This window comes from Grammomys surdaster, unplaced genomic scaffold (genome assembly GCF_004785775.1).
Source record: "Grammomys surdaster isolate TR1022 unplaced genomic scaffold, NIH_TR_1.0 265, whole genome shotgun sequence".
Taxonomy (NCBI): domain Eukaryota; kingdom Metazoa; phylum Chordata; class Mammalia; order Rodentia; family Muridae; genus Grammomys; species Grammomys surdaster.
The window spans coordinates 2,255,000-2,268,920 of record NW_021604706.1 but is presented as its reverse complement, the minus strand read 5'-3'; the positions used below and the strand labels follow the sequence as shown (position 1 = coordinate 2,268,920).

The window sequence follows — 13,921 nt, the reverse complement described above, 5'->3', positions numbered from 1 at the left end:
AATCTATTAGGGACTATATTCCTAAAGAAAACTGACTCTCCTCCTGGCAGCCATTACTCTCAATGGTTCAACTAGAAGTAGGAGCTTATGACCCCGACCCCTTCCTTCCCCTCCATACTAGAATGTTGTCTGGCTAAAGAAAATTCTCTAAGCAAGTTGGGAAACTAGGATTGAGAAAAGAAATAAAAAGCACTGGAAAAGGAATAAATGAAGGTAAGTATGACATTTTTCTTTTCTTTTTTTGGTTTTTGGTATTTTTCGAGACAGGGTTCCTCTGTGTAGCCCTGGCTGTCCTGGAACTCACTCTGTAGACCAGGCTGCCCTCAAACTTAGAAATCCGCCTGCCTCTGCCTCCCAAGTGACATTTTTCTAAAATGTTTAAGAAGTCAATTTTCCATCCATCAGTCAAAGGCCAATTTTACAACCAAGCTTTCTAAGATAGCAGCCTCAAACCTGCTAAGAAATTGCTTTCTACAGAAAAGTATACTAGAACAAACAAACAAAACACCCAAAACCAAAATGCTACAGCCAGTATTATTCCCGATGAGAGATGGGAACAAATTAAATGATCCTTTTTCACTACAATTCTAAAGAAGAAAAATATCAGAATACTAATATTACATATTTCAAGATAAACCACAAAACTACAGTACTCGAGAAAGTATGTTAACATAGTATATGATAGCGAGGGATGAGGCTTAGAGCTAGAACACTTGCCTAACATGCTTTAGGCCATGGGATCCACCCTTAGCACTGCAAAGAAAAAAAATAGTATAATTAATAGAAAAATGGTTAAAACACACAGATTTATGGAACAGAGCTGCTCAGAAATGTTGCACAAGTGCAAAGACAGTTGAATAAATAAAAGACAGACTTTTTATTAACAAATGATGCCATAAAACATCTCATTGCAGGAAAATGAACTTCAACATTTTCATGGTTTATTGGAATCTGAAATATAGAACCCCTTTGGAGGACAGTTTGTCCACTTCTGTCAGATAAAGATCAGTAATCTCATTCTCATGTATTTATCCAAAAGGAACTGAAAACTTATGCTCACACAAAGATTTATAAACTAATATTTACCACATCAGTTTCCTCTACCCTACATACACATAACTCAAACCTGGAGGTGTAGCTCAGTGGTATAGTATGTTTGTAGTACATGGAAAAATGGAAAATCCTGGATAGTCTTAATCCCCAGCACCACAAAAAAAGTCAGAACTATACCAAGAAGCATTTCAAGGGGAAAAAAACTTACCTGGATTTTTTTTCTTTTAATCTGATCAAGTCAAGTTGGAAAGAAGTGATGGGAATTCCTATAACTCTCTATCAGGTCTTCTTAAAAACACATTTAATTTTTGAAATAGGAAAATAACATATCTTAAAATTCAAAAGGTATACAGAAGAGCTTATGCACTGAAAAGTCTCACTCTCAGCCACTAGTCCAGGTCATTCATGCCCCGAAACTGTCAGTGCTTAAACAGCCCGTCTATATAATCAAAAATTTATATATTCTTGGCATCACTCTCTGTTTTACCTAAATGGTAACGCATTCTCTATTCTGTTTCTAATATACAGCGTAATAATACTCTTTTGTATAACTAAGTACTGACTGATACTCAATATATCACTAATCTTCTGTTACTGTAAGCAACATTCCAATTAACATACAAGTATTTGTCTAATTAATTTTTGGATAAAGTGCTAAGTCAAATACTATGTTTATAAATATGGATGGTTCTTTTCAAGCTCCTGACTTAAATATCAGGAATTCTAAATTTTTATTGTAGGAGAAAGTAAGCAAACTTGGGCTGGAGAGATGGCTCAGTGGTTAAGAGCACTGACTGCACTTCCAGAGGTCCTGAGTTCAAATCCCAGCAACCACATGGTGGCTCACAACCATCTGTAATGAGATCTGATGCCCTCTTCTGGTGTGTCTGAAGACAGCTACAGTGTATTCATATATAATAAATAAATCTTTAAAAAAAAAAAAGAAAGTAAGCAAACCTAAGATTCTGCCATCACACAAGTTTCAGGAAGAATACACACCCCTATGATGCACAAAATGAGCATTTTACTCAGTTTCCCACAATTCCAAGGACTATTACATTTTGTATAATAAATTTCAGTCCTCAAGATGTTGTAAAAAGCTGGGCAGTGGTGGTGCACACCTTTAATCCCAGCAATTGGGAGGCAGAGGCAGGCAGATTTCTGAGGCTAGCCTGGTCTACAGAGTGAGTTCCAGGACAGCCAGGGCTACACAGAGAAACCCTGTCTTGAAAAACCAAAAAAAAAAAAAAATGTTGAAAAAATCTGTTATGTGAAGAATGTTACCTTTGAGGTCTTCCAAACTAAGGTCAAAGTCTGATGCCTCCACAATGGTAGATCTTGGCCACTCCACAGTATGATGCTGGATTCGTCACTGCAACCACAGGAATGTAAAAATTGGAATAAATAAAACATATTTATAAAGAATCCTTTATCCATATTACAATGCCCAATTTCTTTCCTTAGGTAAAAATTATATTAAAGGGTGTGGGAAGGGGGCGGGGGTCCAAGGCAAAATTGCCATTTTTTCTTTCATCTCCTGATGGTAGATTCTCATGTCTTTTTGCTTAACAACAAATGTGATTAAGCATGAATACGTGTTGAGGAGACACAGGAACTCTTTTGATAAAAGCTGTATAATATCAGAGAGCAGTTGACCCATTTGTGAGAATATCTACTTCCAAAACCACACTGCCTCCCTATGGCTTTCCATTCATTACCAATTATTATGCATTATTGGTATAAAGGCTCCCAATTTATTCCCAGCTCTTTATATCCACTCTTTAAATGGTCTCCCACAATGACTCTGGACTTGGTCATGAAAGTACTCTTGTGATTTAGGAATGAACAATAGTAAATGTGACAGGAGCAGATGTTTGAAAAAAAGTACTTATGTACTGGTTGGTGCTTACTCTCCCTTGCTTCTCTCTCTTTTGAGACTCTGAGACCACCATGTTAATAAGTCTAGACTAGCCACCTAGAAGAGACCACATAGAGTAGTGAGCCATCCAAGCTTAGGGCCTCTTTCCTAAACAATTAGTCTACCAACCACCAGCTGGTTAGGCAAGGACATCCTAAAGCATCAAGCCACCAACTAAGCGATTTCTCTTACCTCTAGCACAGGCTACTTAGAAGTATGTTTGTGACCCAATATATATGACAAGGGGAAGAGAACACTGATTTTCTCTTGTGAGGTTTATGATATATATAAAAACAGTCCCAAATACAAAAACTTCCACTACCTGAATGAAAATATGAAAAAATATAGTTGAAAAACATATTCTCACTCTTTCCAGTCTCACAAATGTACTGTCTACCATCACAGATGGCACATGCACAAAATTTTAAAATGACGAATTTCCATTTAGTCACAGAAGTATCTTAATTATGATATATTTAAACTAAAGTCTTACATTTCACTGTTCTATTTATAAGGCTAAATCCAGGTTTCCAGAAATTATTTTTCCTCTCAATTTCAATTGTTTGTCTATTTCATGGGGCTTAATGAAAGTTAGATGACTTCCCTTAATGCATCCTAAAATGTAAAAGATATGAAACTAATTAAACTTCTTTTTACCATTTTTACCAGCATTCTGAAGTGCCACCTTCTTTTGGCATCATGGCAACTCTTCTCACAATATTCACAGAGACAGTCCAAGTTACCTACCTATGCATTTGACACAGGTTTTATACAGAAACATCACCTATATTGGAATGCAACGTGGAACACTGAAGAAATGACATAAAGATTTCTTTTAAAAACCACTGAATACTTTTTTCTGAAGTACTTACACATGCGGTTTAGAAAAAATTTAATAAAATACCTTCAAGTAGTCTATGCTTACCTTTAAAATAAAGTATAAGTTTCTTGATGAGATTCTACAAAGTCTATCAATCTTCTGCCTACCTCATCTCTCTTTTCCCAGATCCAGCCAAACCTCTGTGAATCCTTTATGCCTCTGTCCCAACTCTGCTGTCACAATACTTACTATTCCCTCCACCTGTCAATCTCTTCTCTCTTCTTTTTACCTTGTTTATTATGATTCATTCTTGAGGTTCCAAGGCCACTCCACTGGTAAGTCATAGAGGAATTAATTCTATCTATTCCTTATACATTCATTCTCTCTCTCTCTCCCCCCAGCCCCCGTGTGTGTGTGTGTGTGTGTGTGTGTGTGTGTGTGTGTGTGTGTGTGTGTAAGACCTTGGGCAAGTTGGCTCTGGTTCACCATTTCAAGATTCACACCTCTAAGAGATATCCTCTGCTCAGAGAGCTATTCAGTACTCAACGTAAAAGAAATGGTTACCAAATCACGGTTGCTATTATATTTATTATCCCATAAGGTAAGTACCATCATCTTTCTTAGCACAACTAACAATTAGATATTTATCTGCTAAAAAAAAAAAAAACAAGAAATTTCCACTTGGATTCTACCTTAATACCTAATTTTTTTTTATGTTACTCTCAACATATTGTATTTTTTGTAAGGAGATGAAATGAATATTTATAGAGCAACTATTACTTCAACTAAATTCTCACTACCATCCTCAGAAATATGATTTGGCACATGAAGAAACTGAGGCATAGAGAAGTAAACTAGCCAATATCAAATAGAAGAGCCAGAATTTGAGTCCAAGTTTGCCTGAGTTCCACTGCCTGAGGTGGATGGATGACATCAAAGGATTCCCTAACTCATGAACCTTCTCATCTAAGAACAGAAGATAGATATGTACAGTTGCATCCAGTTAAGTGACTCTCAGATGTCTACTCTTCGGCTCCTTAACCAGGCCTCTGTTCAGCAGAACATTCCTCCTCCTGTGAGAAGATTCCTTACATTCTTTCCACTGGACATTAAACTCTTAAGGGGATGAGTATCTTTCACCTTTTATACTCATAGCAAATAGAAAGCACTCAGTATGTTTGTTGAATGAATTAAATAGTGGCTGTATTAATGGCCACAAAACTGAGGGGTTTCATGGTATTAAAATCTGACAGAGAGAAGAAAACATGACAAGAACAGTGAAAAGGAAAGGGTATCTTAAATACTTTTATAATTGGTCATGACTTCTTTACCTAACATCAGAGATTCAACTAGAATTACAGACATATGCTTGGTAGCTACAAAGGGACTTTACCTCGGGAGCCCTGCCCTACCACCAATGTTCTGCTATACCAGTGATTGCATCTGAGACATTCTTCACAACAGGATGGCCTTGACAAATACCATTCTCTCACTGTTAACACTGAAATGATTTGTAAAAAGAAACAGAAAGAGCAAATGAAAACAAACTGCTGATAACTGGTGACCTTGGATAAAGGGAATACAGTGAGTTTTTATACCAATCTTGCAACATTTTTGAAAATTATAATACTTTATCAAAATTAAGTTTTCAAAATCTAGAAAAGAATAATATCAGCAAGTTTCCCAGAGATTTCAACAGAGGGTCCAGTGTACAGGCCAAGCTGATATCACATTCTCTTGTTAGCTAATCCAAAAACAACATCCTGGTCAAACTTTGACCACACCTTACAATTCTACTGCTCAAGAGGCTGAGGCAGGAGGATCATGAGTTGGAAAGCCAGTCTGGGCTACACAATAAAACCCTGTCTCAAAACAACAACAACAAAAAACCCACAATGGCTTAGGTGTCTTTGCCTATCAACAGGTATCAGAGGAAAATGTTCTCTTTGGGTAGTAGGGCATAGCCACAGTTTCTGAGCTGGAGCAGGAGGGTACTCATAATATCATAGATGCCTCCTATTAGCCAAAGTCCCAATATAACTTCTTTTATTCCTTAGAAATATATTTTTATTATACTGTGTTTTCTAAGATTTATTTATTTTACATATATGAGTACTCAGTCTTCATGCACACAAGAAGAGGGAATCAGATCTCATTACAGATGTTTGTGAGCCACCATGTGGTTGCTGGGAATTGAACTCAGAACCTCTGGAAGAGCAGACAATGTTCTTAACCACTGAGCCATCTCTTCAGCCCTTATATCTTCTTCTCATCAGATCCTTTTCTTCAGGGCAAATCAGGACTCCTAGGTACCCACAAGAACATGTATGTCCTCATGTCCAGAAAAACAACACTTTGAGTTCTTACCTTCCCTTTCCCAAGTCAGGCAAGTTTTTCCCAATGACTCAGCACAGAGGCACTTTTGGTTATAGGAGCCTTGCTTCTGCTGTCTATGGGAAGACCTACAGAAGACACAAGATGGATCATGGAGGAGTCACAAAAACAGAAAACTTAAAAGCACTAGTAAATTGGTCTGTAATGATCATCTACTAGCCCCCCTATTATTCATTCATTACTTCTAACCATCCATCCTAGATTCTCCCTATCCCACAAATCTGTATAAGCTGAAAATGCTTTAATTTTCTTAGCCACAGTAACTGGAACAATACAAACTTGTGAATGAACCAAATGTCCCCACTTTATAAAGGAATCGGGGTAAGGGGTAGGTAGATAGCTCAGTGGCAGAATGCTTACTTAGCATGTGCAAAGTTCTGGGTTCAATTTTCAATACCAAAAATTATGGCTAGGATAGAGCCAGATGGGTATCACCTAACACCTACCTCTCATCTAAAAAAAATGAGGCAAGTAAAGATCACAGTAAGTGATCCCCTACTGAGAGATTATCTTAATATAAATCAGCATATCAGTTCTATTTTCTTCAGCTCCTGTTTTTTTTTTTTTGTAATCTTCATGAAGAGGCCCGTACATTATGTACTATGATAATATTCAACCTCACTTTAGCCTCCCTCTCTGCATCCCTGATCAAGGTTTCTAAGAGTTCTCTAATGTCATATCTCCATAAATACCTGATATCTCCTGATTCCCTTACCACTCTCAAAATATGCGATTAGTTTCAGCTAGACCTCAAAGTTGAAAAACAAAAAACAAAAAAGGGGAGATGGCTTTGTATATCTTACAGGACAAACATTTGTTATGGTTGGTAGGACATAAGAAAGAAATAAAACAAGCAATATCAAAGGAGATGGCCATACAAAATCTATAAGTCTTCAACATCCTTGTATTTTAGCTTTTACTAACTCATATGTCTCAGGTATAACTGCCCCTGAATCATTAGCTGTGATGATACTGAGAATAGTATACAGGCCAGAAAGTTGTTCACAAGTGTTCTAAAAGCTTGTGTGTCCTGAAAGCAGTCTCCAAGTCATTCCTGGGTACTTCATTTTGAACTGCCAATGATCAAGATTCATATCCCAACGCCATGGCTTGATTCAGAAAAGAAGAAAGAGTGTGGAACCTTCGGTTAGAACACTGTAACCTGTATTATTCCAGAAGTTTCTGACTAAAAAAAATGTGAGGAACAATATTGTATTTTAAAGCAACAGTATTGGAATAAGAGTTCTTCTCTAGTGAAGAGAGGTGTACAGAACACGAGTGAAAGAAAGGTAACGATGATGGTAACTAATGTTGAGAGCTTAATATGAACTGGGCACTCTTCAATTTAATATGAACAGCACCCCCCTCCCCAACTTCTGAAGCCTTGATGTGAGAGTTTATCCTCTAATAATTCAAGTATTTGAAGTCAGAGCTCATCTAAAATAAAAAAGAAAATGTTAGTTATAGAAGTAGAATACTCTTAAGGTTAAGCAAAAAAAGAAAAAAATCTAATTTTACTTATCCAGAATCATCACATAATGTGTAAGAACCACACTATTTAAAGGGTACAAAGGCTAGGCTTTACGTTCCTATCATTACAGATGTTATAGAAATATTTAAATAAAATACAAGGCTTTGTTCAAGTGGACTCTGCTCTTCTCCCCACCCTCATTCTTTACCACCACCCCCCCAGGCTGACAAGAAATAGCTGCAGGCAAGGTATTTGAGAGAAGCACTCTGGGAAAGAAGATTCTGGTTAGGGTGAACTAGGCAACGATGTTGTGCAACCAGTTTCTGCCTATTTTTTTCCCATTACTTTTCAGAGTTTTGAGAGTAGCAGTTATCTTTATCTGACTGAATACAGGGAATGAGGTCACCTTCCCCTCTAGGACACTGAAATCTGTCACCATGGTTTTGATTTCTTATACAATCAAACTGTGTCGGGTGGAGGGCGAGGATCTATCTCATCGTCAGCTTTACAGTTAAGTGGATCTCACAAGGCGGGGTCGGTCGACCCTTGCACACATCTCTGAGGATGAATTTCCCAGTAACTCAGAACGTCAGTGGAGTGGCCAAACAAGTTTCTTGCGAAACCCCTACAAGGTACATATGTCCTAGGGCTGCACAGAGATAAACTCTTAAGCATATCTTCACATACCACCATTAAGGACACTCACTAGAGATCCCCACCCCACTTTCTTCCTCACAAATAATGAACGCTGGTTGTCCTGTATAATTTAAAGCCAGATTCCACTAAAACCAAGACTCTGCTCCAAAACGCACGAGAAAGACTGAGAGGATTAAGGAATAAAATAAAACAAAATAAAATCGATGTGGCTCCCTCAGAGGAGCTGGAGAAAAGTTAATAACTGTGCCGTGCCCGGTGGCAGAGAAATCTCCCCGTAATTGGCAAAGCCCTGGCGATTTTCCCACCCCTAGACCTGAGGGCGCTTGTCGGCTTCGAACACTCACCGTCCTAACAATGACTGGAGAAAAAAAAGTTCGCCGACGGCAGGGCACCCGCGCTCCCCCTACGTTGGCATCTCAGCTCTCGGGGTGCCTGGTTACTCCCCGAACTGCCCGTCTTGCCCTCTCCGGACACTCAGTATCTTCCCGCTCCGCAAGGCTCAAACGGCCAGGGTGCGCCCTCTCGCTGCTCAGACCAGCCAGCCACAGGCAGCTGAAAGAGCATGCCCTCTAGCCCCGAGGTCTGGCCCCATGAGTCCCTGATAGCACAGGACTAGCACGGGAAGGAGCGCCCGGAGGGGACTCCGAAGGGAACGGCCACCGCAGTTATGGCGCTCAACGCCTCGGGAGGTGTCCGGGAGGCTGTAGCTCAGCTCGCGTGTCCGTGTCCGCGCCCCCCCCCAACCCCCGCCCGGCCCACCGGGCAGAGCGCGCCACCAGCAGAGGGGCGACTGGGCACTTTACCTCAGCCCACACACGCTCTCGGTTCCGAGGCTCTCGGGGGACCCCGGGGGGCAACCGCTACGTGGAGCTGGAGCGACCCCCGAGCGTGGCGAGGCCGGGACCCCAAGCTCCACGCCGCTCGCGACCCACTCCCCGAGGCCGCCACTCCCGCCACTCAACCCGCACTACGCCCACAAGCTCGCCGGTGCCGCGGCCGCCCTCGAGAGCGCCTACCTCCGGCGCAGCGTCTCGCACCGCTCCTTCCTCGCCGCACACTGAGGGCCCCCTCAACGTGCCGGGCGAGTCTGGCTAGGGTGGTAACCGCCCCCTAGCCGCCCGCTTTCTTCTCTTCCCTCCCTCGCACCTGCCCCCTAATCTCACCCCGCCCTCCTGCTCCGGCCTTCCGAGCAGCCGAGGGGGCCGCCCCCTAGCGCTCTGCTCCCGCCCTCGGCCCTGGCCGCCTGGCCCTTCAGGCCTCAGCCCTGGACAGGCTGCTGGGCGGCGGCAGCCAAGGCGGCGCGGAGCACTATTGTATTCCTGACACTGTGCGCTCCCACGCTCCGCCTCTTCCCTTTCCTTCCTCACTACCGCCACTCCCCGCCCCCCCAACCCCCGCCGGCTGCGCTCGCCCTACCCCACTGACTCCCCGCCGTCTGCTCGCCGCGCGTTCCTCTGGCGGGCTGGGCGCCGTCTCCAGCGCCACCGGCTTGGAGGCTCCACCCACCTCGGGCTCCCGCACGCGCGCGGTGCAGCGCTTCAGGTGGGTTCTCCTCCCCTCCTGCTGCGCGCGCTGCTGCCCTGAGGAGTCCCAGCCCTGCTGGTCGCTGGAGCCAGCGAGGTGCACTGGCTCCTGCTCCCGCAAGGTCCAGACGGAGCTTTCCAGCCTTCCTCCTCCTGCCTCCAATTGTAAAGTTCTACGAGTGCAATTCGTCTCTAAACTCTAAAACGACCATTATTTCTGACGTTGATGCTTAAAGCATGGATAAATAATAAAAGCAAGGAGGCAACTGACAGCACATTAATCCAGTTGTAAGCAAAAATGCTTTCTGATGGTATGGATCGTCTTTCTTTTTCTTTTTTTCTGAGGTCGACTTAGCCTACAGCTCCCAGTTATTCAAACCTTCGTCCAGGTGTTCCTGGGAAGATATTTTGGTACTGTAATTAAAGATCGGTTGACTTAAAAGTAGGGATCACTGCCTTGGATAGTTTAGGTGGCCCTATCAGAATGATTTGGAAAAACCTTTAAACTAGGGCTCAACAGACAGAGAGGATTGGACAGAGAGTGTAAAACTGTTCTTCAGAGCAAGTTCTAGTACAGCCAGGGCTACAAAGAGAAATCCTGTCTCCAAAACAAAACAAACAAGAAAATGTTCACCATGGATGCCTGCTTTGGTCTATGCTATGCCCCTGGGTTCCAGTTTCCTGATCTTACTTCCCTGGTCATCTGCCCTGCAACTTTTTGTTTTGTTTAGCCGTTGTCACAATTATGGAAGACAATAGTGTCGAATAAATAAGGGAAACATGTATAGTAGGAATATATAAAAGAAGTGTACATAATTTACTACTGGTTCTGGACCTTTGAGTCCTGGTAAATACAGATGCTTGAAAACAACTTTTTATTTACTTTTCTAGAACTGAAAATACATTATTCACAATTATGATGAACTCATATAGTTATTTTCACTTATATTTCTAGGTTTAAGCAATAATGTGGGCTCCTGCATTTTACCTGTTTTTCATACTGTAGATGTAATTCTACTTTATTTTATGTAAATCTATGAGTAGTAAAATATTCATAGTCCACATTTACTGTTATAATTGATTTATTTAAAAATAAAAATTCTACGAAGTCATAAAAATTCAAAGGGCTCCCATGCACCTTTCTAAGTACTTCTCAGAGTTTTCTCAAAATAGTAACCTCATATAACTATATAAAAACCAAGATAGTATCTCTTGTCCAATCTGAGGAACTCATTCAAATTTCATCAACTTCACAAGCATCTGAGTCTGAATATGTAAGTTCTACACAAGTGTATCACCTGTGGAGATTCATATGACCAACACAACACCTCAAAGAATCCCCCTGGTACCCACCCATTATCATAGGTCACAATTTAGCAGTTTATTCATTGAAGGACATTTGGGCTGTTTACAACTTTGCCTGTTAAGAGTATGACTGCTGGGCCATGGAGCTAGCTCAGTAGGTAAAAGCACTAGCCACCAAGCCTGATGACTTGATTTTGATCCCATGAGTTTGGAAAGAAAGAAATGAGTCTTGAAAACTATCCACATAGGAAACACACACACACACACATGCAGACACGCGCACACACACTCACACACGTGTACACGTGTAATAAAATTTTTTAAATGCTGTAAACAGTTTGTAGGGTTTTTTTTTATACAAACACATGTTTCCATTTTCTTGTGCCAAATAAATGTTAAGTACAGTGGATGGTCAGGTGCTAAATGTGTGCCAAATTTTCCCAAACCAGCATACCATCCTGTTTTTCTATCTACAGGTCATAAGAGATCAGTTCACGTGTTCTTTTTGTGGATGTATTTTGGACATTTTCTAATTGGATTATTTCATACTATTAAATTTGGAGACATATATTTTTTTTCAAGTCCTCAGTCAGATATGTAGATAATCAGAAATAGTTTTCCACAGCTGCCTTTTCATTTATTTAACAGACATTCTTGCAAACTACTTTTGGAGAGGTCCAGTTTATCAAATTTTGCACTTGAGTATAGTGCTTTTGGTGTCATGCCTAAAACATCTTCACCTGGTTTCACATGCCCTCCCTTATGTTTTCTCTAAAAAGTATTACAGTTTTATTATTTAAGTCAGTGGTTCACTTTGAATTAATTTTTGTTATAAACTTAGACCTAAGATAGAGATTCTTATTTTTGTCTATGAATAGTTGGTGACTCAAATAAAATGACTATCTTTGCTTCATTAAATTGCTTTTGTATCTCAAAATCAATTGGGTCATGTGTATGGGGCCATTTTTTGGCTCTTTTGTATTCTAATAATCTACGTGTCTCTCCTGTGAATACTATTCTTTTTTTTTTTTTTTTTTTTTTTTTTGGTTTTTCGAGACAGGGTTTCTCTGAGTAGTCCTGGCTGTCCTGGAACTCACTCTGTAGACCAGGCTAGTCTCGAACTCTGGAACTCAGAAATCCGCCTGCCTCTGCCTCCCAAGTGCTGGGATTAAAGGCGTGCGCCACCACCGCCCGGCTTTGTGAATACTATTCTTAATTGTGACAGCTATAGAGTAAGTGTGGAGAGCAGTCCCTTACTTTATTCTTTTTACAAATTGTTTTGGCTATCCAAGGTAATTTGTCTTTGTTGTTTTTTGTTTGCTTGTGGGTTGGTTTTGTAGGAGTTTTGGTGTTGGTGCTGGTGGTGGTGCTGGTTTTATTTTGTTTTGGTTTTTTGAGGCAGGGTCTTACTTATGTTGTTGACTATCCTGGAACTGCCCTGGAATTCACAGAGATTCGCCTGGCTCAGTTTCGAAAGTGTTGGAATTAAAGGCATGCACCCCCACACCTGGCTGGTAATTTTTGTCTTTTCACCTACTTTTTGTAATGGACTTCTTTTGTATTTACTAAAATCTTGATGGAATTTTAAGAGAAGTTGCATCAAACATTATACATATGTGTATGTATATGTGTGTATGTATATATGTATACACATATATACATACACACACATATATATCTGTTTGGGAAGAACTGACATCTTCTCAACATTCTGTTCTAGTCCTTCAACTTGATATTTCCCATCCCTCCATTTAGTGATAATCTTTGGCTTCTTCATTGGCACTGTGGAATTGCCAGTGTATAGATCCTATGCATGTTTTGTTAAGCGTGTACCTAAGCACTTCATTTCCTTTGGAGTGCTTAGAACTAGTAATGCGTTTTAAATTCAAGCCATACATTAATTGTTGACTGCCGGTATAACATAGAAATAAAACTGGTGTTTGTGTGTTGATCTAAATATCTTGTTACATACTGAACTCAATTATTGGTTCAATGAATCTTTTGGCAGGTACTTTGGAAAGTCTATGTAGAAAATTATGTCATTGGCCTGGTAAGATGGCTCAGTGAATAAAGGCACTTGCCACCAAGCCTGAAGTGAATAAATTTAATGTAAAAGAAAGAATGAAGCTTGTGTTTTGTGGTAGTGGAAATGGTTTGTATCTCCTTTCTAATCATGTGCTTTTTATTCCTTTTTCTTGCCTGATTGCACTGGCTGCAGCATATGAATTATGTTAAATGAAAGTAATAGTTTGTTTGGATAGATGTTAGGAGGAAACATTTCCTCTTTGACCAGTAAGTATGATACTAGTGGGCTTTTAGAAGATGTTCTTTATCAAGTTGAGAAAGCACCCAGGTATTCGTAGTTTGCTTAGATTTCTTTTCCAGAGCTGAGGACCAAACCCAGGGCCTTGGGCTTGCTAGGCAAGCGCTCTACCACTGAGCTAAATCCTCAACCCCTAGGATTTTTTTTTTTTACTATAGATGAATGCTGAATTGTGTTAAGTATAATATGAGCATATGATTTTTCTTCATTAGCTTGATGGATATGGTAGATTCATTGATTGAATATTGGGATTTTGTTGTTTAGGCTTTTTATTGGCTTGTGGTTTCATTTGTTTTTTAAGACAATCACTACGTAGCCCAGGGTGACCCCAAACCCATGATCATCCTGCCCATGAGTAAGGTATATAACATGTCTGACATTTTGTCTGAAAGATTTTTTTCAGCATTTTGCATATATGTATGTGGTGTGTATGCATGTATTCCTCTTTGCATGTGTG

At 40.5% G+C, this 13,921-nt stretch overlaps 1 protein-coding gene across 1 annotated transcript in view; it reads right to left on the bottom strand.

Annotated features, from left to right (window-relative positions):
- Jade3 (jade family PHD finger 3) overlaps positions 1-9,364 on the bottom strand; it is a 113,345-nt gene extending 103,981 nt beyond the window's left edge. The window contains exons 1-3 of the mRNA XM_028776099.1: positions 9,330-9,364; positions 6,159-6,253; positions 2,338-2,425 (exon numbers count right to left, since the gene is read on the bottom strand). The gene's annotated coding sequence lies outside the window, so the exon portion shown is untranslated. The remainder of the gene's footprint in view (positions 1-2,337; positions 2,426-6,158; positions 6,254-9,329) is intronic.
- Positions 9,365-13,921: the final 4,557 nt, after the last annotated feature.